Source organism: Periophthalmus magnuspinnatus, chromosome 5 (assembly GCF_009829125.3).
Source record: "Periophthalmus magnuspinnatus isolate fPerMag1 chromosome 5, fPerMag1.2.pri, whole genome shotgun sequence".
Taxonomy (NCBI): Eukaryota; Metazoa; Chordata; class Actinopteri; order Gobiiformes; family Gobiidae; genus Periophthalmus; species Periophthalmus magnuspinnatus.
Window position 1 is genome coordinate 10,249,864 of NC_047130.1, and position 6,427 is coordinate 10,256,290.

The 6,427-nt window shown below is 36.9% G+C and overlaps 1 protein-coding gene across 1 annotated transcript in view; it reads left to right on the top strand.

Annotated features, from left to right (window-relative positions):
* The window catches only part of LOC129456250 (mucin-2-like), a 31,342-nt gene that overhangs the window by 24,104 nt on the left and 811 nt on the right, over positions 1-6,427 (top strand). The gene's annotated exons all lie outside the window — the stretch shown is intronic.

The following is a 6,427-nucleotide window of genomic DNA, read 5'->3' on the forward strand; positions in this document are numbered from 1 at the left end:
CTATGGAAGATTATAGCCAAAGGAACAACATTTCATTGGAGACAAGTAGGAAAAGGCCCTCTTCCAGGCCAGATAAGAGTCAGGTTTGTGGAGATGCAAGTCCAATGTTTTCAGTGCAATAAATACAACCAAAATGACAATGCACGCTTTTACTTTAGTCTATTTTATGGTAAAAAGATTAAATGTACAGCGTCATGAAAATACTGAGGAAAAAAAATATAGGCCAAGGCAAAAGCATACTATATACGTGCCATTTTTTTTTTTTTTTACAACAACGTATCAAATCTTCACCTGGTTTATACTACCATCTAGTGGCTCAATTGGAGAACTACACTACAACTATTACTACACTATTGTCGTCTGAATGAGCTAATTGTTGATTTTGAGTCCTGATTTGGCACTAGCTGAGCATCTGTTATAGTCCTGCTTTAGAATTTTCTTTTTTTTTTTTTTTACTTAAAGTGCATCTGGCAAATTCACTGTATTTATTGCTTTTTCTACAAATAATCCCACTTCTTTTAAGTGAAATTTGAACACTTTTAAAAGTCCTTCTAGGAACTGATGTTGGGAATCAGCCCTGGCTATAAACACTGTGCACCACACATCAGATTACTGAATTGTTCATCTGTGTTTGTTGCATCTGTCCTTATTCAAATAAACAATAAAATAAAAGGAAATACCTCTATGTACATGATATTTGCTGCTCAATAAAATAAAAAAAACAAGCTCAAATAGAGTTTTAGTAAAATTTTATATATAATTGTGTTCGTTTGTTTTTTTTTTATTTTATGTGAAATCAATATTATGTGCACTTTAAGCATTATACTGACTGAAAGGCAGACACCAAACCACATTTTGTGATTTTTGTAAGCATCCAAATAGATTATTAAACAAATATAGTAAAAGTTGATATACAATACAATAAATATAAAGTGTATTACTGCTGAAATATGTATTTCTTTATTTATTACCTTTAAATAATAACCCCACTGTCTTTGATATAAAATGCCCTTTAGTTTGTGTTTTAGAGCCCTTATAGTCCATAAAAGTTTACGACTAAATCCAAATATGTCTATGGTTATGCCAACAGTCGACTCCTTCCTAAAATGTTTGCTTTGCTGTTTTACACAAGTTTAAATGTAGCTAGCCCCTTTAGTGTTTTATAAAAGTTGATATGGAATTCTGCTTTTACTGGAGTCTCATTTTGAGCAACATTTTTAATCAAGATTGGATGTGCTATGAAAGTGGGGCAAAAATCTTTAGGCGTGCTATGGGGGTGCATTGGCCATTCTAGGGGAAGCTAGCGCCCCCTCAAGCCCCCCTCTGGCACTGCCCATGAGCAGAGAGACATTCATGAAATTGAACTCACAATCCTTCTTGCAATACTGAAGCTACGCCTGGTTCAGTCATGGTTCTGATGTGGTTTAGGCCTGGTTTGGTTGTTGTTTTAGGTTTATTGTTATGTTTTGTATTGGTATGAGAGGTTAGATTCAATACCATAGTAAATCTTAGTAGCCTAAATATGTTTTGGGAGAGTGCATGGAATGGTGGCTGTGTTGTGTAGAGTCAAATAAAAAGGCCCCAGAGGAGGAAGTGGGTTTGTGTCCGTTTTTAGACTTCCTCTAAAATCAGGAAGTACATGGGTTTATGAATGAAAGTAAACCCACGTGGTGATATAGCCTCACCCAGGGCTTATGCTCTTTGAAAGGACTAAACTAGGACTGAACTGAGACTAAAACAGGACTGAACCAGAACTGAACTGGAAATAAAGCAGGACTAAACCAGAATTGAACTTGGTCTAAACCAGGACTAAACCTGAACTAAACCAGAACAAGAGCTAAAACAGGATTAAGCCAGGGCCAAACCAAAAGTGAACTAGGACTGAACCAAGTCTGCACCAGGTCTAAACCAGAACAGAACCAGGACTGATCGGAGCCTAAACCAGGACTGAACCAAGACTAAACCACGACTGAACCAAGTGTAAACCAGGACTGAACTAAGTTTAAAGCAGGACTGAACCAAGTCTAAACTATGACTGAACCAAGACTAAACCAGGACTGAACCTAGTCTAAATTATGACTGAACCGAGACTAAATGAGGACTGAACCAAGACTAAACCTTGACTGAATCAGGACTGAACCAGGACTAAACCAAAGGACAAAAAAAAACTACTAAACCCTTCTTTATCTAAACCATGACTTCTAACTCAACCAGAACCAGGTCTAAACCAAGACCAGGACTAAAATAGACTCAACTCAGCGCCAAAGAACAACAAGTCTGAGCATGCTCTAAAGGACTAAACTAAACCAGGACTATTTTTACTGCCCTGAATCCTGGTACAGATCTATATGTAAACGAGGTGACCAGTGGGATCAATAGTGACTAGCCAACTGCCAGGCAGCACATTCTGCCTAATGAGCACCATGGAGACTACGCTTTGTTAAAGCTCCAGTGCTTTGTTCAGCCTTTTGCTTTTCAACCTTACTCCTCTGTGGAAAGACAATGACAAAACAAAAATGCCACATCATGACATCAGCAAGTCGTTTTGAGCTACTGAGATGATGATGATGATAATAATAATAAAAATAATAATAATAATAATAATAATAATAATAATAATAATAATAATAATAATAATAATAATAATAATAACAATAATAATAGTAATAATAATAATAATAATAATAATAATAATAATAATAATAATAATAATAATAATAATAATAATAATAATAATAATAATAATAATAATAATAATAATAATGACAATATAATGCATTGGATTTATTTACCCCTCTTTTTTTCAGTCCTCTCAAACTGCCAATCTCACACAGTGTCTTGCCTATGGAGACAATGACACAGTTTCCACCAGAGCCCCTTGCGTTGGCAGCAGTCTCTCATCCAGAGCACTAACCAGGACTGGACTTGCTTAGCTTCTGAGATATGATGATGTAGTAGGACACTGACATGCAGGTATGGCTATAAAGTGGGTAGGATTACTGAAACATGGGCCTAGATGTGAATGAAACAAAACACAACTCCAGGTAAGTTTTATTGTGAACAGCATCAATGTAATGGGATATATTAAGTATCCTTTAACTAGTACTGGCTTTATGAAAATATGTTCAAATGCGCTATTCTCTTTTACTACCTCCACACCCACAATGTTCCACCTACTATTTGGTTTTAGATTGCTGTTTCTGATATAACTCATGTGTGATTTAGTCTGTGTTCACACTGCAGATAAGATGTGGATTTTTTTCCTATATGTGCCCTGGAGGTGAGTCTTTCATGTCAGTGTGAACAGTTGTGACCCAGGCCTCCTTCACATGTGGACATAAATCTGATTTGAACCTGATCTTGTGCAGTGTGAACACATTTATCTGACTTCTACAGCAAAGGATCGCTTAAGGTGCCAGATTTTTGAGGGATGCACCGATCTCATGCTGATATCTGATATAGGCGCTGATCCTGAAAAATTTGCTGGGGCAGATATTAGCTTCCAAATATCGATTTTGGCCATATCCTGGACATATAATTTGATGTAATAAGACGATTAAGTTGTTCTGTAGCTACTTGCGGGTTAAATAACAGCTACAGCAACACATTTAGATCAGTTTTGTCTTAAGTTAATTTAGTGTTAAGGAGATAAATGCTCTTTTCAGTCTCTGCACTGGTATGTTGATTTTGAGAATTGGCAGATACTTAAAGCCATAGTATCAAAATCAGTATCGGAGCTAAAAAACCTGGATCGGTACATCCCTAGATTTTTTTTTTCACTGGAAATTAACAGCTGTTGCACTGCCAGACAACAGTAGTGAAGCTAAAATGTGCATGCCTTATTTAATTATTTCTGATTACTGGGAGTATATTGAAAAATGGTGCTTGCTCATAGATCTAGACTAAACTAGTCTCATGAGACAACAGAACGACTCCTGGTCCAATCTTCTTCTGCACATCAGGACACTTCAGGGCTGACGGATTCACATCATAGACTGTATATATAAACGGACATAGCTAAGCGCTAACCGCCGAGTTCCAAATAGGAAGTGAGCATGGGCGCACTTCCGGCTCCATCGACTCTTGCTCTAATTCACTTTTCCTTCAACACCATCGCTATAATACCCACGTCGGAATTCCAAATGTGGAAATTGGCTCCAAATTTGCTGCCATAACTGTTGGGCTTGATGAGCTTCATTTGACTGGAACTGAAAGCTATGGGTGCCGTCACACTCACTTAGTCCACTTCCGTATACCGTCTATGGTTCACACATGAAAACTGATTTATATCTCATGTTAGTAGCTACACTATAAACTTGTAGGTATAGGCCTTAACAGCCATTCCTCATCAATTTTACTAACATTCAAAACTGACTGAGGCATGGAATCTGTTAAAAAAAAGTACTTTCAGGCTACAGATTATAGCTACATCTGCCACATTCTGTTTCTGACTGATGATTGCTGCATAATTATCTTGATACAAGATAAACCACAAATCTCTCCCCAGTCTACTGCAAGCAGGCAATAACATAGGCACTAGCCTAGATCATGGGCCTTTTTAAAATGATACAAACAGTCCAAAATGTGTATGATCTGGTTGGTGTAATATAGGCTATAATGGCTTATAAAAAAAAAGTTTTTGTCGCTGTGATCAAGAAAATTAGTCACAATTGGACTGATATCACAGTCGCAATTAGCAAAAGGGTGCAATTACTCACAAGGTAGCCTATAATACAATGTGCTCGGCATAGAAATAATGAGCTCTATATCAATGGCTCTTACCTACACTTTGTGAAGTCTTAGTCTGAAAGTGTTATGAAATGCATGTGATCCTTGCAGTGGCTGCTAATAAGCCTGGTCTTCTCTGAAATGTTTATACCGTGTTTAAAACATGCATTGCTAACCCTTGTGCTTTTTGCCTTGTGTGTCTCTACTTCCATTATAAACTCATGTTTTTCAGCCTATACATACTCTAAAAATCAAGGTAAAAATCATTTTTGGTGCAAATTTTCTTGAGAAAATCCAATGAGTTTTAGTAAAAATGATGTGACCCACCATGACCTCCACAGTCACACTATACATAGTACCGAATATCTCGTTGAGTTTCAATGATTGGGGTAAAAAACATAAATAATTTCAAGGAGTGTTTTTGTGACTTATACCTATAGAAAAACAGCCGATTTGTAAACAAAGCAATAAAAACAACAATTTTCTTCACAAAAAAAAAAAAAAAAAAAAAAAAAAAAAAGAATCTTTGATTGATTTTACAGCAGTTTAAAAAACGAAACATGATTTGTATGAAACGTTACGCAATTTTGCAAAATATTATCGCAGTTAGCCAACTGTAAGAAATTTTAACAGTCCTTGAGACCAGTGGTAAGCAAAATGTTACTTTGAAAAGTACCACTTAATTAACATATCAACATCAATAACGAACTACAGTATTTTTTTCCTTCTGGCTGCTGGTCCAAAATCAGAGTTGCCCACACGCTGTCAGCTGACTCCACCACCGCCGCCTCGTGCTCGTGGAGACAGTTGCCAGGGCAACACTCGGGCTGACGTCATCCCCGCAGTGGTTGCCATGGCCCTGCTGACGTCAAAGACCCTGGTGAGGCGCTTAGTAAACCCCGCGCCTTGGTTGCCTCGGATACGGGCGTAGGGGGAGGGGCGGGGTTCGGGGACGCTCTAAAACCCAGGCATTCCGTCCGGGGGCGGGTTTTAGCATCCTATGCCCCCCCTCTAAATCTTGAAAATTGTCCTGCGATAGAACACACATACAAAACAAATAAGAAAACACATTTAAACAGTACTTGAAGGCATTTGTAGAAGTTTAAATTGATATTTTTGATGCCAGACATAAGGTTATGTACAATTTGCTAGTAAATGAAGAGGCGACAGTTACTTCACATAGAGTCAACCAATCTAAACAATTAGGTTAAAGTTAAAACAAACAAAAAAATCTTACTGCTTGTAGCTTCTTTTTTTAATCACAAAATATGTTTGCATCATAAACTGTAGGCCTAATTGGCATAGCCTTCTATTTTCACATGGATTTTACAAGACTGGTGAATGAGGAACAAATACAACAGGATGTTATTTATAGGCCTACTCATATGATTTTCTTTCCATGTTGTTATGCAAATATATTACTATTTAGGCTGCAATTTCCTTGTCGGGTTGCTTGCTGTTTCCCAAATCTAAGGTCAAAGGGTTATGTTTAGCTGTGCAAGGTTTTTCTTCTGCACTCTTCTATTCAAAGGTTAATTTTATGGTGATTATTTATGTTTTTATTTGTTTGTATTGTGATTTTAATGTCTTTTTTATTGCTTTGTCACATTTTTGAAATATTGACCATTTGTGTCTGTATAATCCCTTCAGTTGTCCAGGTATGATCCATAGTAAAAGAGAAATTCAAATCTATCAACTG